This window comes from Solea senegalensis, unplaced genomic scaffold (genome assembly GCF_019176455.1).
Source record: "Solea senegalensis isolate Sse05_10M unplaced genomic scaffold, IFAPA_SoseM_1 scf7180000017324, whole genome shotgun sequence".
Taxonomy (NCBI): Eukaryota; Metazoa; Chordata; class Actinopteri; order Pleuronectiformes; family Soleidae; genus Solea; species Solea senegalensis.
The window spans coordinates 1-18,785 of record NW_025322341.1 but is presented as its reverse complement, the minus strand read 5'-3'; the positions used below and the strand labels follow the sequence as shown (position 1 = coordinate 18,785).

The 18,785-nt window shown below is 43.0% G+C and overlaps 2 long non-coding RNA genes across 2 annotated transcripts; both read right to left on the bottom strand.

Annotated features, from left to right (window-relative positions):
- Positions 1–9,337: 9,337 nt before the first annotated feature.
- Positions 9,338–10,205, bottom strand: LOC122764222. Its single transcript, XR_006359582.1, has 2 exons — positions 9,917–10,205; positions 9,338–9,659 (listed from the first exon to the last, which is right to left on the bottom strand). It is a non-coding gene; the product is annotated as an uncharacterized LOC122764222 (long non-coding RNA).
- Positions 10,206–17,290: 7,085 nt separating this feature from the next.
- LOC122764221 lies at positions 17,291–17,851 on the bottom strand. The gene is made up of 3 exons (XR_006359581.1): positions 17,799–17,851; positions 17,651–17,715; positions 17,291–17,393 (listed from the first exon to the last, which is right to left on the bottom strand). It is a non-coding gene; the product is annotated as an uncharacterized LOC122764221 (long non-coding RNA).
- Between the last annotated feature and the right edge of the window lie 934 nt (positions 17,852–18,785).

The following is an 18,785-nucleotide window of genomic DNA, read 5'->3' as shown; positions in this document are numbered from 1 at the left end:
AATACAATTTCAAATGCACAAGGTTGTAATACAGCAGCTATTGTTGTTGTTTTTTTAAGATACAAGGAAGTGTGGTGCGGCGTTGCGCGCAATCCACGTTGACACTGGGCGCAACACGCACCGCTAAAACTGGAGACCATTATCGCTACATTGTTGAAATTAAGTAAACATACTCAGTGCAAACATAGCCAAAATCTGGAATTATATAATGAGGTCACCCCGTGACGCTTCCACACCGAGGCTCATTTCACCACCGTGGACAGCGCTATGAAATCACGGCACACATTGACAAATAAACTCATGCGCACGCTCAAGCTACAATACAATTTCAAATGCACAAGGTTGTAATACAGCAGCTATTGTTGTTGTTTTTTTAAGATACAAGGAAGTGTGGTGCGGCGTTGCGCGCAATCCACGTTGACACTGGGCGCAACACGCACCGCTAAAACTGGAGACCATTATCGCTACATTGTTGAATTTAAGTAAACATACTCAGTGCAAACATAGCCAAAATCTGGAATTATATAATGAGGTCACCCCGTGAGGCTTCCACACCGAGGCTCATTTCACCACCGTGGACAGCGCTATGAAATCACGGCACACATTGACAAATAAACTCATGCGCATGCTCAAGCTACAATACAATTTCAAATGCACAAGGTTGTAATACAATGGCTATTCTTTTCTTTTTTTTAAGATACAAGGAAGTGCGGTGCAGCGTTGCGCGCAATCCACGTTGACACTGGGCGCAACACGCACCGCTAAAACTGGAGACCATTATGGCTACATTTTTGAAATAAAGTAAACATACTCAGTGCAAACATAGCCAAAATCTGGAATTATATAATGAGGTCACCCCGTGACGCTGCCGATACAGAGGCTCATTTCATCACCGTGGAAAGCGCTATGAAATCACGGCACACATTGACAAATAAACTCATGCGCACGCTCAAGCTACAATACAATTTCAAATGCACAAGGTTGTAATACAGCAGCTATTGTTTTTTTTTTTTAAGATACAAGGAAGTGCGGTGCGGCGTTGCGCGCAATCCACGTTGACACTGGGCGCAACACGCACCGCTAAAACTGGAGACCATTATGGCTACATTGTTGAAATTAAGTAAACATACTCAGTGCAAACATAGCCAAAATCTGGAATTATATAATGAGGTCACCCCGTGACGCTGCCGATACAGAGGCTCATTTCATCACCGTGGAAAGCGCTATGAAATCACGGCACACATTGACAAATAAACTCATGCGCACGCTCAAGCTACAATACAATTTCAAATGCACAAGCTTGTAATACAGCAGCTATTGTTTTCTTTTTTTTAAGATACAAGGAAGTGTGGTGCGGCGTTGCGCGCAATCCACGTTGACACTGGGCGCAACACGCACCGCTAAAACTGGAGACCATTATGGCTACATTTTTGAAATTAAGTAAACATACTCAGTGCAAACATAGCCAAAATCTGGAATTATATAATGAGGTCATCCCGTGACGCTTCCACACCGAGGCTCATTTCATCACCGTGGACAGCGCTATGAAATCACGGCACACATTGACAAATAAACTCATGCGCACGCTCAAGCTACAATACAATTTCAAATGCACAAGGTTGTAATACAGCGGCTATTCTTTTCTTTTTTTTTAAGATACAAGGAAGTGCGGTGCCGCGCTGCACTGCGCACGGGACACATTGACAAATAAACTCATGCGCACGCTCAAGCTACAATACAATTTCAAATGCACAAGCTTGTAATACAGCAGCTATTGTTTTGTTTTTTTTAAGATACAAGGAAGTGTGATGCGGCGTTGCGCTGCGCACAGTCCACGTCAACACTCGCGCAACAAGCACCGCTAAAACTGGAGACCATTATGGCTACATTGTTGAAATTAAGTAAACATACTCAGTGCAAACATAGCCAAAATCTGAAATTATATAATGAGGTCACCCCGTGACGCTTCCACACCGAGGCTCATTTCACCACCATGGACAGCGCTATGAAATCACGGGACACATTGACAAATAAACTCATGCGCACGCTCAAGCTACAATACAATTTCAAATGCACAAGGTTGTAATACAGCAGCTATTGTTCTCTTTTTTTTAAGATACAAGGAAGTGTGGTGCGGCGTTGCGCTGCGCACAGTCCACGTCAACACTCGCGCAACAAGCACCGCTAAAACTGGAGACCATTATGGCTACATTGTTGAAATTAAGTGAACATACTCAGTGCAAACATAGCCAAAATCTGGAATTATATAATGAGGTCACCCCGTGACGCTTCCACACCGAGGCTCATTTCACCACCGTGGACAGCGCTATGAAATCACGGGACACATTGACAAATAAACTCATGCGCACGCTCAAGCTACAATACAATTTCAAATGCACAAGGTTGTAACACAGCGGCTATTCTTTTCTTTTTTAAGATACAAGGAAGTGCGGTGCAGCACTGCGCTGCGCACAGTCCACGTCGACACTCGCGCAACACGCACCGCTAAAACTGGAGACCATTATGGCTACATTTTTGAAATAAAGTAAACATACTCAGTGCAAACATAGCCAAAATCTGGAATTATATAATGAGGTCATCCCGTGACGCTTCCACACCGAGGCTCATTTCATCCCCGTGGACAGCGCTATGAAATCACGGCACACATTGACAAATAAACTCATGCGCACGCTCAAGCTACAATACAATTTCAAATGCACAAGGTTGTAATACAGCGGCTATTCTTTTCTTTTTTTTTAAGATACAAGGAAGTGCGGTGCAGCGTTGCGCGCAATCCACGTTGACACTGGGCGCAACACGCACCGCTAAAACTGGAGACCATTATGGCTACATTTTTGAAATAAAGTAAACATACTCAGTGCAAACATAGCCAAAATCTGGAATTATATAATGAGGTCATCCCGTGACGCTTCCACACCGAGGCTCATTTCATCACCGTGGACAGCGCTATGAAATCACGGCACACATTGACAAATAAACTCATGCGCACGCTCAAGCTACAATACAATTTCAAATGCACAAGGTTGTAATACAGCAGCTATTGTTGTTGTTTTTTTAAGATACAAGGAAGTGTGGTGCGGCGTTGCGCGCAATCCACGTTGACACTGGGCGCAACACGCACCGCTAAAACTTGAGACCATTATGGCTACATTTTTGAAATAAAGTAAACATACTCAGTGCAAACATAGCCAAAATCTGGAATTATATAATGAGGTCATCCCGTGACGCTTCCACACCGAGGCTCATTTCATCACCGTGGACAGCGCTATGAAATCACGGGACACATTGACAAATAAACTCATGCGCACGCTCAAGCTACAATACAATTTCAAATGCACAAGGTTGTAATACAGCAGCTATTGTTTTCTTTTTTTTAAGATACAAGGAAGTGTGGTGCGGCGTTGCGCGCAATCCACGTTGACACTGGGCGCAACACGCACTGCTAAAACTGGAGACCATTATCGCTACATTGTTGAAATTAAGGAAACACACTCATTGCAAACATAGCCAAAATCTGGAATTATATAATGAGGTCACCCCGTGACGCTTCCACACCGAGGCTCATTTCACCACCATGGACAGCGCTATGAAATCACGGGACACATTGACAAATAAACTCATGCGCACGCTCAAGCTACAATACAATTTCAAATGCACAAGGTTGTAACACAGCGGCTATTCTTTTCTTTTTTAAGATACAAGGAAGTGCGGTGCAGCACTGCGCTGCGCACAGTCCACGTCGACACTCGCGCAACACGCACCGCTAAAACTGGAGACCATTATGGTAATTGTTGAAATTATGGAAACACACTCAGTGTAAACATAGCCAAAATCTGGAATTATATAATGAGGTCACCCCGTGACGCTTCCACACCGAGGCTCATTTCACCACCATGGACAGCGCTATGAAATTACGGGACACACTGACAAATAAACTCATGCGCATGCTCAAGCTACATTACAATTTCAAATGCACAAGCTTGTAATACAGCAGCTATTGTTTTTTTTTTTTTTAAGATACAAGGAAGTGTGGTGCGGCGTTGCGCGCAATCCACGTTGACACTGGGCGCAACATGCACCGCTAAAACTGGAGACCATTATGGCTACATTTTTGAAATAAAGTAAACATACTCAGTGCAAACATAGCCAAAATCTGGAATTATATAATGAGGTCATCCCGTGACGCTTCCACACCGAGGCTCATTTCATCACCGTGGCCAGCGCTATGAAATCACGGCACACATTGACAAATAAACTCATGCGCACGCTCAAGCTACAATACAATTTCAAATGCACAAGCTTGTAATACAATGGCTATTATTTTCTTTTTTTGAGATACAATGAAGTGCGGTGCGCCCGGCCAGGTGCGTGTCGGTCCTCACTGAAGCCGCGCGGCGTGGCGCACAGTCAATATCGACACTCCGGCGCGACACGCACCGCTGCCGCGGAACCACCAGGCTCCCCGGTCACGACACGTACCGCCGCCGCAGCGCACAGCACCGGAACCGCAGTGCGAAACGCACAACAGCCGCGGAGCCGGCGCAACACGCACCGTGGCCGGGGAACCAGCGTCTCAGCAGACGCTATCCCTGCCGTGAAAACGCGGAAACACACTAAACTAAAAACAACACTCAAAAAATGAAAACTGGGTGTCTGTTACCTTATCCTAAGTCTAACATGTAACTTCTATTATATAAAATCATTTTTTGTAGTTGAACAGTTTTAAAACATGCAGTTTTAGCATTAAATGCAACAATTAAAAATTTACTAGAATAATTTATGTTAAAACAACCTAATTCTAATGGGTTAAGATTGCAAACCAATTCTGCTTACAACTCCAGAGCAGTAGGTGGCAGTAATGTGCACATTCCTAATTAGTAGTTCCCCTCTCTGAAGGCCATGGTGAAAGGTGGCATGGCCTTTGACCTGGCAGGTAAAGAGGAACCGCCATTTTGAGATACAACATCACATCACCTTTACCATCCATTGAACAGAAAACAATATGGCTGCAGAAATGTTATCGACAGTTGGTTATTGTCCTCTTTTGCATTTCGGATGATTTTTTTTTTGTTACTGGGTGTTTTATTAGAGTGGATTAATATCCGACTTTCACCATGCACACAGCTAACTAAACTCACGAGTTAGCATACGACAACGTTGACGACACACGCAGACTCATCTACAAAACTAGCTGTCCCAAGAGTTCTTGGTATCTTTTTCAGAGCACCGTAAAAGATACCAAGAACTCTTTCCTAATGTGCAGCTTCTACCCAAACACCATTACTTAGAGCACTATCCTACACTCATCAGGAAGTTTGGTCCTGTCGTTGGTCTCTGGACAATGTGATTCGAGGCTAAGCACAGTTTTTTTAAGCATGTCATTCAACACTCCAACTGCTTCAAAAATGTGCCCCTCTCACTAGCTTTTAAGCATCAGTTCATGATTTCATATCACATGAGAGCATCGAGTTTTGAAAGGCCTGTTCTTGAGATGACAAGTGTCTCAACAGTTTCTGTCGATGTATTAAAAGACGAAATTGTTGAGAATATTAAGCAAAAATTTCCTGGTACAAGAGAGGTGCATTTAACTAGGTCTATGTCAACCAAAGGTGTAAGTTTCAAAAAGGGCATGATTATAGCTCATGGGTCTACAAGTGGACTTCCTGATTTTGGACAGATTGTTCACATTTTTGTTATTCAGGAGAGACTGTTTTTTTATGGTTAAGAGACTTAGTGGGTGGTATAGTGAGCATCACAGAGCCTTTGAGCTCATGCCATGTCCAACCAAAGACATAGATCTGATTGAGCTTAGTGACCTAGCAGATGACTACCCTCTGGTAGACTACTTTGTAGGGGGTCTCAGAATGGTGACATTAAAAAGACATGTTATGTTATTTGGACTGTCACTGCTCTCTTGGAATTAAAAAAAAAATAGGTGTGCTTATGAGTTATAGATTTATCAAAACAATGCTTAAACTAGCCTGAAAATAGATGAACTGGTGAAAAATAATTGAATGCAAAAATGACAATAAATGCAGCATTAAATTGGCAATATCATAAACTAGGTAGCTATATTATGTATCATGTAACTCGTAGCTTTCTGTCTGAAATAAGTTTTGTAACAGACAGCTTTACAATTATTGCTTTGGGCTTTTGAGAACAGTTTTTTTTTTGTTTTTTTTTCCAGAAATTACATGTATAATGATGAATCTAGATATTATATTTTAGGATAACCAATGAAAATAAGTCTCTCAACCTTAGATAATATGTACACTTGTACAAATAGATTTTTATACGTGTGTTTGTTTTTATTCCCAGATTATTGTGAAATGGCTACAGTGAAACTCAGAATCATCCTCGGGGATAAACGATTCCCAGAGACTGACCCTGCAAGATGGGCTTCCAGAGACTGTTGGTGAACTTGTTCAGAACATAAAGAGGGGTAGAGGAGCACTTCAGGCTGCAATTTATGGATACGGAGTTTGGCAGTGAATTTACCAACTTGACTTCAATGTCAGAGATCCAGGACAAAAGTACCTTAAAACTTGTCTTTGATTCAGCTGCCTCTGTCCTGCCTGGTGGTTCACCCCCTCCACCCTACTCCACTCCTGCCACATCAGGGTCTGGTAATGAGTCATCACTTTCATCTGGTAGCTTGTGTGATATTTACAGATATTTTGTCTTCACCTGAGTCCATCCCTTCAAGATCCTCTGGATGGCCTGTTGTTTTTTTTCTTCCTCGATTCCCATATGATTGTGAGCTGCAGCTGGACAGAGCCAATACTGCATTCAAAGAGAGCGGAACTTTATTGAATCCAGACATGAGACTTAAAACTGCCATTCTTGACAGTTTAGCTGAAGAAATTGTTAAATACAAAGTGTACCCCTCAGACAATGAGGTTGAAGAGGTTGCCGAAGCCCTTGTGTCATCACATCCATGTTTGAAAGAGCCAGGCTCTGCCACTGGATATGGTGGCTGGAAGGTGAGCTTAAAGTACAAACTTGCCAACTACAGGAGGAAGCTCAAGCGGCTTGGATGTCCAGAGGTGGAACTGAATTCCCTGACAAATAAACCTGTAGACAAATGCACTCCTGCTTATGGTGTAAAGAAGCCCAGAAGAGCCCAAGTAAATTACTGCCCCACCTACCCATCTGGTGAATCTGCAGAGACACTTGAAAAGATAAGAGAGAACCTGCTTTTAGACGTAAGGAAAAGGAACAATGAGGACACACTGGCAGCAATGATGGAGAAGACCTTTGCACACAGAAGGCAAGAAGTTATTCGTGATGCACCCTTAATTGCGGATTACAAAACCAGATGGCCAGCTCTCTTCTGTGTACGTGAGGTAGGTGAATAATAGCACAGTGCTCATTCACTTTAATTGAAATATGTTGTCTTCATTTAATATGTACAGTGTGATTTATATCAGCCAACAAAATGTGGGCAAGCCTTTGAAGTAACTCGTGAGCTGATTCAGGATTTGGTGATAGATGACAATTGTTGAACTAGTAGCTCATTTCAATGCTATGATAGTCAAATTTGCTTTTGTGTGCCCTTTTTTTCCGTTTAAGCTAACTGCTGAATTCAAGAGGATTACAACCGTCAGTTTGCTGTCCAAGTTCTTCTCCAAGCTGGATGCTCACTCTTCGAAGTTGATGAGGGTGTCTGGCAAGAAAGGTGGCGTTCAAGGATGAAAAATTAGGAGCATCATGTTACCCATCACCCAGGTATGATAATAGAAAAAATGTGAAACTGTCAAACCTGTACAGCTTTAATATTTCAAACTTAATGCATGACATTAAAGAGGAACTGTCAGAGGGTTGGAGAGAAATAAAACTAGATGTGGGTAATGCACTTTTTTGAAGAAGGATCTGATAAATATGAACCTTAGGCAGATGTGACGATGTCCACTGATGTTGCAATGGTAGTTACTGTTTCCTGGGACCACATGCTTTCATTTGACATTTCTATGATTAATGATTTCTATGATTGAACATACAACCACTGCCCCATGGATATTGTGACTTCATATATCATAAACAATGGTCAATAAAGATCGTTACATTTGAAAGAAAGTTTAATTCAATGTTTTGTTTGTGAAATCTTCTCTACCTGTTGATTAATAGGTTATCTTTTTTCAAGGTTTTTATTTGCCATTTGTGCTTAAACAGACAGTCCAGGCACATTGGAAATCTTGTACGGGTTCTCCGAGTCAGTTGTAGAAGTGAGTATGTCCTAAATACTCAGACTGATGCCATTGATGTCAGAAGAGAGTGCATCATCAAAGCCCTGTGTGTGTACCTGAATGAAGAGCCCAAGAACCTTGTGAAAGAATACATGGTATGTAATTTAGTTTTTATTCACCAGTCCTACATATTAATTAATATAAATTTGATAAATGATAGCTGTTTTACTCTGTGTGTGTGTAAAATGGGACAACAAATCTTTACATATATATCCTATATTTCCCCCTTATTTCTGTGAAGAACACGGATGGTCAAAGCATTGAAGCTGCAATCACGGAGACTACATTTGGAATCTTTGTCATTCGCAAGGAAGGCGAGGAGCCAGATGTTGGACCGGAAGATGTAGGTATTGTTCTGGAGGGTGTGGAAGTTCTGCATGAGTTGGGAAACATACCACTTGCTGTGGTGATGTTGTTCGCGCTTGTTTATGCTCTTGACCTCAGCTACCCGCCAGAACTGAGATACACATTTGAAGCTTTCCAGAAGATCATCTCCATGATGATCTTCTTGATGGAAACGGACTCTCAAAAAAAAATCAAACACTGAAAACTCTACTTGCACGTTAGTCATCCTCAATAGAGTAAACTACAGATAGGGTTACTCTTATGGGAAGGTATTTGAAGCCATTAGAGAATTTACTAAAATCGGAAGCTGTGTTTTTGTTTTAATACTTCTGACTGTTTCTATTTTGGGGTTACACATTAAAATGGTTTGAAACAAAGGTAGGGTTAAAAAAAAGTGTTCTTTTCAAAAGGAAACTACTTTGACACTTGAGATATAAGTATGCACAATGCAGTATTTTCAGTTTGTTCTCAAACATTTTTCTTTGCACTCAGTTGCCAGGACCACTTTCTGCATATAGCTTTGTAACCAGCTTTGATTTGATTGTTTTTTTTTAGTCAGAAAGCACTAAATATAAATGTAACATGTACACTACCCTAATAAGGTACAATTAGTTTAACAGATAGCTATTATTTAGATGCGTTATAGCTTCGAAAGTCTAAGGTTTGGGCTGAATTCAGAAGAACAGGTCTGACTCTAGGAGTGGAGAGGAAGACACAGAACGCAGTTTAAGTTTGGTGACACCATATAATTGTGAACCATTACCAGAATTATTTAACAAAATACAAATGGCCATTCATATACAACAATACAATATGTACAGTTCCGATCATATATATATACAAATTGACAATAAATAAGTTTTAGGGAACAGTCTGTATTAATGGGTGAATGTGTGTAATGTAGGTGTGGAATGTTAATTGAGTGTAAGGGCAGAGAGAGAGGAGCGCCTGTGCCAAGGAGCCTCCTACCAGCCCGACCAAAGCAGTGGAGGTTTCCAAGGATCTTCAAACTTGACTATACTCTTATACTTCTCGCCATCACCTGGCCTGTATGGAAAACAGGACCTATTAAGTATCTCATAATCACACAATAATCCCAATACATATCAGTATATCAATCACAATATTGTACAATATAATTAAATCACTATAAATAAATAACAATATTTGTTATATTACAATATTTATCAATCATTTCAGTATCACCAACAACCTTAGCATGCTTAATATTTTCTGTGGTAGGACATATTCAAAGAAACAGGCATTTACCGCATCAAGTAATATGTAGCGTTAGCGCAACTCACCAATTCCATGATTCATTTAGACTAGGTCTCCGAATCGTATGATCAGCGGCTCCGGTAGTCGGCTCCTATGTTTCAACATTAGGTTACTGTAATGCATTTAGTTCCAGAGTGTTTAAATTACGATATTCCGCGGCGTACTACAACGTACCTCCTGCAAACATTTCCCCGGCGTGCTCCTCTCACTGCTGCCGGCAGCGAGCCCCAACGGAGTTATGTTACGGCGCAATGTGATGACGTAACGACGCGACGAAATGACGTAACGGCACGACGTAATGACACACGGCATCATTTAACGCTTCACAAAAAAAAGGGAATAATAATGACAATGGGGTTTTTCACCCGGGTTACACCCTCCCCCCTTTAGACCATGCAACTCCTGATGCATGCTAAACATCGTAAACACAAGATTTTACTGCTGCGGTACTAAATGCGTCGCTATAAGCATTAACCAACCCATGAAAAAGTGTCTGCACGACCGTCATAAGCGGATTACCTAATGCCACATACTCAAGGCGATTAGGAGGTTGACGCTGCCGAGTAGAACGTCTGGCGACAGGAATCGATTCATCGACTGGATCAGGTAAGTTTGGAGCTGTAACTGATATCGGAGATGGACTGAGCAATTGCTCACTTTGGCTGGGTGATGTCTCTGCTTGGTCAGGAAGTACTGATCCTTCAACAGGTAGAATTTCAAGAACACAGGTAGGTAGTATCCCATCAGTCACAGATACTGCTTCACCAAGCGCAGGCTCCTCTTCTCCCACAGGTAGAGAAGCTATGGACTCAGCAGAAGACTCCCCATCAACAGGTAAGTGCACAATTTCCAGATCAGAACATACAGCATCCTCCGAGAACACAGGTAGACCAACAGTCCTGGATAGAGACTGAGTACTGTATTCAGAAGAGGGTTCCACATGTGAACTTTGGAACTGGAATGTGGCTGGCTTGATCTGAACTTCAGGCACATTCCATCCATCTTCCTCCTCAAACAAATCTTCAGTGTGATCAACACTAGCTGGATTCTGGCTCCGGGTTTGAGGACGACGTGGAGGTGTAACTGGTGCAGGATCTGAATGACCACATACAGGTAGGAAGGAACATGGAAGAAGTAAATCTCGGTGTAGTGTACGAGTCGGTACATCCGCCCTATCTTCAGGCTGCACTGTGTACACGGGCAGGTCTCCAACACGTTTTACAACAACATAGACATCCTGCTCCCATTTATCCTCCAGTTTGTGCTTGCCACGAAGTCGTACATTTCGCACCAAAACTCGATCACCTTCTTTCAGACTCGATGTCTCATTGATCAAAGCGGGCTTTATTTCTTTCGCCAGATTTTACAGCATTCTTCAAAGCCAGCTGGAAGCTTTCCTCAAGTCTGGACCGCAGGTCCTCAACATACTGAGAGTGAGAAGTAGTCTGATGCTCCCACACAGGCAGGCCAAAAGCCAGATCCACTGGAAGACGTGGTGAACGGCCGAACATTAATTCATATGGTGTAAAGCCGGTGACATCATTCCGTGTGCAGTTGTAAGCGTGCACTAACGGTTTCACATAGTCCTTCCATCTAGCTTTTTGCTTGCGCTCGAGCGTTCCAAGCATGTTGAGCAGGGTCCGGTTGAATCTCTCAACTGGGTTTCCCCGAGGATGGTAAGGGGTTGTTCGTGTTTTTACGATCCCAGAGAATTGGCAAAGCTCCTTAATCAACTTGGACTCAAAGTCAGGCCCTTGGTCTGTGTGGAGGCGTTCTGGTATCCCATAACACACTATGAAGTTCTCCCATAAACATTTTGCCACTGTCTTCGCCTTTTGGTTTGCTGTGGGAATGGCTATTGCAAACTTTGTAAAGTGATCCGTGAAGACGAGAATGTCTTTTGTATTGCTTTGATCTGGTTCAAGTGACAAATAATCCATGCAGAGTAACTCCAAGGGACGAGTGGTTTTAATGTTAACAAGTGGTGCTGATCTCTCTGGGAGCGCCTTGCGTCTCACACAACGGTTGCAGGTCTTAATCTTAGTTTCAATGTCAGCTGCCATGCAGGGCCAGAAAAACCGGGACTGTACAAGGTCTAGGGTCCGCTCGAGGCCCATGTGGCCCATGTCATCATGCAAGCTTGTAAGCACGATTGACCTCAGCTCCTCCGGTAACACCAGCTGAAACAAGACTTCTTCTCCATCTCGCCTCCTTCTGTACAAGATGTCCTCTTGCAGTTCGAGGCGGTTTAGCTCCCTCAACAACCGCACAAGGTCTGGAAGTTCTTGCCTTGCTGTTGGGGGAACCTTTTCCCCAGTCTCCATCTGGTAGATAACCTCTCTTATGACTGGATCCTCGCTCCCAAATGGTGGAACGCCCTCCCCATCGACATCCGGACAGCTGAAAGCCTCCACATCTTCCGACGCCGACTAAAAACACATTTCTTCCGACTCTACCTCGACTAAGACGAAAAAAAAACAAAAAAAAAAACAAAAAACTTGTACATCGCACTTATGACTAGCACTTAATTGTTTGTTCTACTTGAAGCTCTTACTTACTTCTAGCTCTTACATGTACCCAAATGTTTAAATGCACTTTTGTAAGTCGCTTTGGATAAAAGCGTCTGCTAAATGACATGTAATGTAATGGATCAGCACGTTGCTTTTCCTTAAGGCTGAGGTGTGACAGGGAGGGAACAACTGGTAAGCCATGGAGGTTCTCGCTGGCATAACAGTCAGGAAGGGCTTTAGCTGACAGGCTCAAAGACTTGACCAAGGCAATGGGACTCCCTGCCGAACTGCTGGACTGATTGGTGACAAGACAGCGGTGACAGATGGCAGAGATAATGTCTGTGTTGAGTTCTTCCAATTCACCAGATTTAATGACTCGCTCTGTCGTAAACTTGTTGATCAGGTCCCAATCTTTCTGTTCTGTGAGGTCAGTAGGGTGGCTGTGAGGGCGGCGAGATAGAGCGTCAGCGTCAAGGTTTAAGTGTAGGTGGACAGGGTAGCAAGCCATCTGTGACTGGCGGCGTCTAACTTTGCAGTTGTTAACAGGTAAGTGAGCGGGTTGTTATCAGTCACTACCACAAAGCTGGCTCCATACAGATAGTCATGGAACTTTTCGCACACACTCCATTTCAATGCAAGAAATTCTAACTTGTGTGCAGGATACCTCGACTCGCTCGCTGACAGGCCACGACTGGCATAGGCGATTACTCTCAGCCGACCCTCTTGCTCTTGGTATAGAGCTGCTCCAAGCCCAGTGGTACTGGCGTCAGTATGCAAAATATATTGCAGCTTTGGGTCAGCAAAGCCAAGAACTGGGGAACTGGTCAACTTTTCAATGAGCATTTCAAATGCAAACTGGCAGGTGGGGGACCATCGCTCTCCAAAGGGCTGTTTCGAGTCATGGGTTTTTACTGGACTGGACCTTTTCTGAACTTTGGAGGTAGGTGTATAGCCACGCGTCAAATCATTGAGGGGTTTTGCAATGGCGGAGTACCCTTTTATGAACCTCCGGTAATATCCAGCGAATCCCAGGAATGATTTGAGCTCCTTCAGGGTTCTTGGAATTGGCCACGATTTTAGAGCAAAGATCTTATCTGGATCAGTCTCGACCCCCTTCTCTGAAACAATGTGTCCCAAGTATTTAACGGACGTCTGGAAAAATTTACATTTCTCGGGAGAAAGCTTGAGACCGTATTCTTCCAAGCGATGTAATACTTGCAGCAACCTCCGCTCGTGTTCCTCCAGTGTATCTGAGAAGACAATAAGATCATCAAGATAAACCAGAACATCTTTTAGATGTAGATCTCCCATGCTCTTCTCCATTAACCGCTGGAATGTTGATGGAGCATTTGTTACTCCTTGAGGCATTCGGTTGAATTCCCAAAATCCAATGGGTGTCACAAAAGCCGTTTTAGTTTTGTCTTCTTCATTCATTTCGATCTGATAATATCCAGATTTAAAATCGAGAACACTGAACCATTTGGACCCGGACAAAGCAGACAGCGACTCCTCCAGGTTTGGCAGGGGATAGGCATCTTTAACGGTCTGAAGGTTCAGTCTTCTGTAATCAATGCACAACCGTATGTCACCATTCTTTTTACGGACAACAACAATTGGCGATGAAAATGACGACTCCGATTCACGAATGACACCAGCCTCTAGAAGGTCCCTTAGATGCTGTCGGACTGCTTCAATGTCTTGAGGGTGGATGGGCCTAGCCCTGTGCTTGAATGGAGTTTCATCGTGTAGCTTTATGCGATGTTTCACCTTGTCTGTGCATCCAAAGTCCATATCACTAAGTGCAAAAACATCAGGAATGTTGTTGAGCTTCTCAGTGATTCTCCTCTTCCACTCTGGTGGAATAGGTGATTCTCCAAAATCCAACTTCAGAGTAGGGGAAGTTTCTGATGATGACCGGCTTGTTGACACAGTGTGCGATAAGATCTGGGGCGAAACTGCCAGTTCAGCGATGGTAGAGAGAGGTGGGATGGTCACGTCCTGATCCGACTCATTGCTGAGGATGACTGTGATCTTCTCTTGGGGTTGACTTGGGAGCATGATCAAAGAGCTTTTGACACACAGCCCACCTGGCAGTGGTGAAGCTGGATGCTCCACAAGGGCCCATTGACCAGGAAACAGCATGCTGGTGTGGATGGAACCATCTATGAGGGTGGTGTGACCAGCAGGGACGAGGATGGGAGCTTTGCTGGCTAACCTTACCACTCCATTGCTGCCCACCTGGTGTTGCTGGTGGCGGATCTGCAGTAGTTTCAGCACTGCTTTGTAGCCATGGCCAGTCGGCTGGAAGTTAGTGTATTCACTTCCAATGTACTGGTTGTACAGCGGCTCCAAGGTGTTCATGCCAATTAACACTGGGGACTGATGGGCTCCAACGTCAGGAACAACAAGTGCTAGCGTGGAGACATCCAAATCAACTCCCAGAAACTCACTGGGGAATGTAACCACCATCTCCACATATCCAAGATAAGGAATTACTTGCCCCGCGGCTCCTTCAACTTGCAGTAAATCACGCAAGGGTTTAACAGATTGGTTGGCGAAATGCTGGTTGTAGAACGACACCGGGATCGTAGTGACTTGCGATCCTGTATCCAACAAACAGTGAAATTCTTCACCAGAGATTTTGATGTTGGCTGTGCAGCAGGATCCAACCAGGCCTTTGGGTAACCTAGCTGGAACAGCGGGAGTAATCTGGGTTAATTCATAACATTCAACATGGTTTCTCTGGTTAGGACATTGTCGGAGTATTCGATTTCTGCCATCTTTGCTGCTTTTCGCTGAACTGCTTCCTCTTTGCGGCGACAAGTGCAGAGTTTGGGGGATTGTCACAATGAGTCTTTATATGGCCATCTTCACCACACCGATAGCAGTAGCCTGGCTTGGGAACAGAAGACGGGTTCTTTGATGGCTTGCCCGCCCCCTGCCCCTCACCCCACTTGTGACCAGGTGTGGGTTTGAAAGCAGTGGATTGACTGGAGCTTGACCGGACAACAGTGAGATTTGCAAGCTGCTTCTGTATATCGGCCAGTTGTTGAGCGAGTTGCTGCGTGATGTTGGTAAGTGCAGCAATCTCTCCTTTTCCTGCACTGTCGGTGTAGGCATACTGCATGTTAGTGGCAGCTCTGGGTCGTGAAGAGCCTAGATGTTGCTTCATGCGAATAGTTTTTGCAGCATCTCGATCTTCCTCAGTTCGTAGAAGTAGCAGAAATTCAGCAAACGATGGGGGATTATGTTTCCGTTGCTTTAATTGGAGTTCTATGATGAGAGAATTGTCCCAACAGCCACGGCAGAACTGAGTCAGTAGGTGTCGATCAAAGTCTTTATTTAAAACTCCGCCTCGTTTCACAGCCTGGTTCAACGCCACTTGCAGACGTTGCAAATAGTGGGACGGTTTCTCTCCAGCATCCTGGAATGTGTCCATGAATTTGGCGTATAGCTCATCGCCATCCTGCACCGTACCGTACGCTGAATCAAGTGTCTGTAGATACACTGTTGGTGGAGTGTCGGGTTTCAAGTGCTTAATCACATCAGCAGCAGGTGGTAACAAGCTGTCAAAGATCCTTCGTGAACGCTGTAGGTCGGACACTGCAGGATCTTGTAATAGCAGTTCAACTCCGGAACGCCATGTGTCGTAATCTGACTCGGTTTGAGTTCTGGGTGATCTTCCAGAGAATGTTCTCAGACGCTGTGCAGGGTGCATAGCACTGTCGCTGTTCTTGACGATATGCTCAACCACATAGCGTTGAACTTCAGGTGGATTAAGGTTAGCATGTGACATAGCTGGTAACGAGGATCTTGAGGCGTGTTGGGCTGTAGGGTCCGGCTGGGCCCTTGTGCGTGGTTCTGTGCTCTGGTCTGAAGAAGCAGGTCCAAGTGAATGACCAAAGGTGGCAGCAGAGAGCAGTGCTGGGGTCGACAGATTGACTATGACAGCAGACGGTGGCTTTCCATCATCCAACGAAGTCTCCACATCAGTAGCAGTAGGATCAAGCTGGGTGACTGACTGACCAAACAGAGACATTACCCCGTTAAGGACAACCGCAAAATCTTGGCCTGTCCATTTCGCAACTTTTTGTAATTCAGAGAGGTAGTTCTTAGTTTGTGACCTCCCAACCTCATGCGCGCAGACAGTAGATAGGTCCAAGATCTTATAAGTAACATCATCGCCATCACACTCATATATATACGGTAGAAGTGGACGTAACGCAACTACTGCAGCGGTGGAATTATATTCAATCACAATCGACTGGTGAAAAACAGAATCGGGTTCATCATCGATACGTTCAAATTTTAAAATAGAACCGTACTGCTGTAAAAAGTCGACTACTTCATCATCTGTTTCAGTTTTTGTTGCTTCCTTTATCAAAACTGCATTCGGAATCTTAATGCCACGCTTCTCGAATATGTCCATTATTATTATTACCACTACACAAATATATGAATATATGAAAACCAAAAAAAACCACAAATGTTCAAGTCTTTCTCCACTCCTGGCTAGCTCGCCACAATATGTAACATGTACACTACCCTAATAAGGTACAATTAGTTTAACAGATAGCTATTATTTAGATGCGTTTCGAAAGTCTAAGGTTTGGGCTGAATTCAGAAGAACAGGTCTGACTCTAGGAGTGGAGAGGAAGACACAGAACGCAGTTTAAGTTTGGTGACACCATATAATTGTGAACCATTACCAGAATTATTTAACAAAATACAAATGGCCATTCATATACAACAATACAATATGTACAGTTCCGATCATATATATATACAAATTGACAATAAATAAGTTTTAGGGAACAGTCTGTATTAATGGGTGAATGTGTGTAATGTAGGTGTGGAATGTTAAATGAGTGTAAGGGCAGAGAGAGAGGAGCGCCTGTGCCAAGGAGCCTCCTACCAGCCCGACCAAAGCAGTGGAGGTTTCCAAGGATCTTCAAACTTGACTATACTCTTATACTTCTCGCCATCACCTGGCCTGTATGGAAAACAGGACCTATTAAATATCTCATAATCACACAATAATCCCAATACATATCAGTATATCAATCACAATATTGTACAATATAATTAAATCACTATAAATAAATAACAATATTTGTTATATTACAATATTTATCAATCATTTCAGTATCACCAACAACCTTAGCATGCTTAATATTTTCTGTGGTAGGACATATTCAAAGAAACAGGCATTTACCGCATCAAGTAATATGTAGCGTTAGCGCAACTCACCAATTCCATGATTCATTTAGACTAGGTCTCCGAATCGTATGATCAGCGGCTCCGGTAGTCGGCTCCTATGTTTCAACATTAGGTTACTGTAATGCATTTAGTTCCAGAGTGTTTAAATTACGATATTCCGCGGCGTACTACAACGTACCTCCTGCAAACATTTCCCCGGCGTGCTCCTCTCACTGCTGCCGGCAGCGAGCCCCACCGGAGTTATGTTACGGCGCAATGTGATGACGTAACGACGCGACGAAATGACGTAACGGCACGACGTAATGACACACGGCATCATTTAACGCTTCACAAAAAAAAGGGAATAATAATGACAATGGGGTTTTTCACCCGGGTTACATAAACACTTAATGTGAGTTGTTCAATGGTTTTGTCTAAGTGTATAGGAATGTATGTTGCAGATTTCTCAAAAGCCACTTGAGCTCTTTTCTTCGTGTTATTATTTTCCAAACTTGACACCAGCTGGGGGTATATAGGTTGACATTTGTTTATATTGCTGAATATGTATGTTAATTGTTTATTTTCTGAATAAGTACTATTGTGTTCATTTTCATGTCTCTTGGGCTAAACCACTTCCACCTAACTTTGTGTTGTTGGCTCAGCACAATTAATTCATGTACTGCACTGTTTTAAAAAGTAGTTGTAACTACCATATTAAATTAAGTAACTCATAATCATATCATACATGTTTAAATGGCATTACAAAATTACATTAGTATGTTACATTTACCCTTACAAATCTAGTTGGACTGACCACTGGTAATTAAGTAACACTAATGCAAATGCATCATGTTGACCCATCATATTTACATTCAGGTCACTCAACAAAATTGTTTCTTGCTAAATTAAAGCATTTTATTTAGGTGGAAATTATTTCCATAATTTTATTATGTTCCGGGAACAAGTTATTTTTTTGAGTGAACTAACACAGAATAGCAACAATGACCAAGCAATACACAAACAATTAGAGAAAAAGAAAAAAGGTATTTAGGTCTATATATTTATTAAAAGCAACAGCAATTCTTGAAACAACGGCGATTTTTTAATTAACAATGACAAGGACGTAAACAAATAGACCATAACATCTTATACATATATATATATTTAGGTTTATATATATATATAT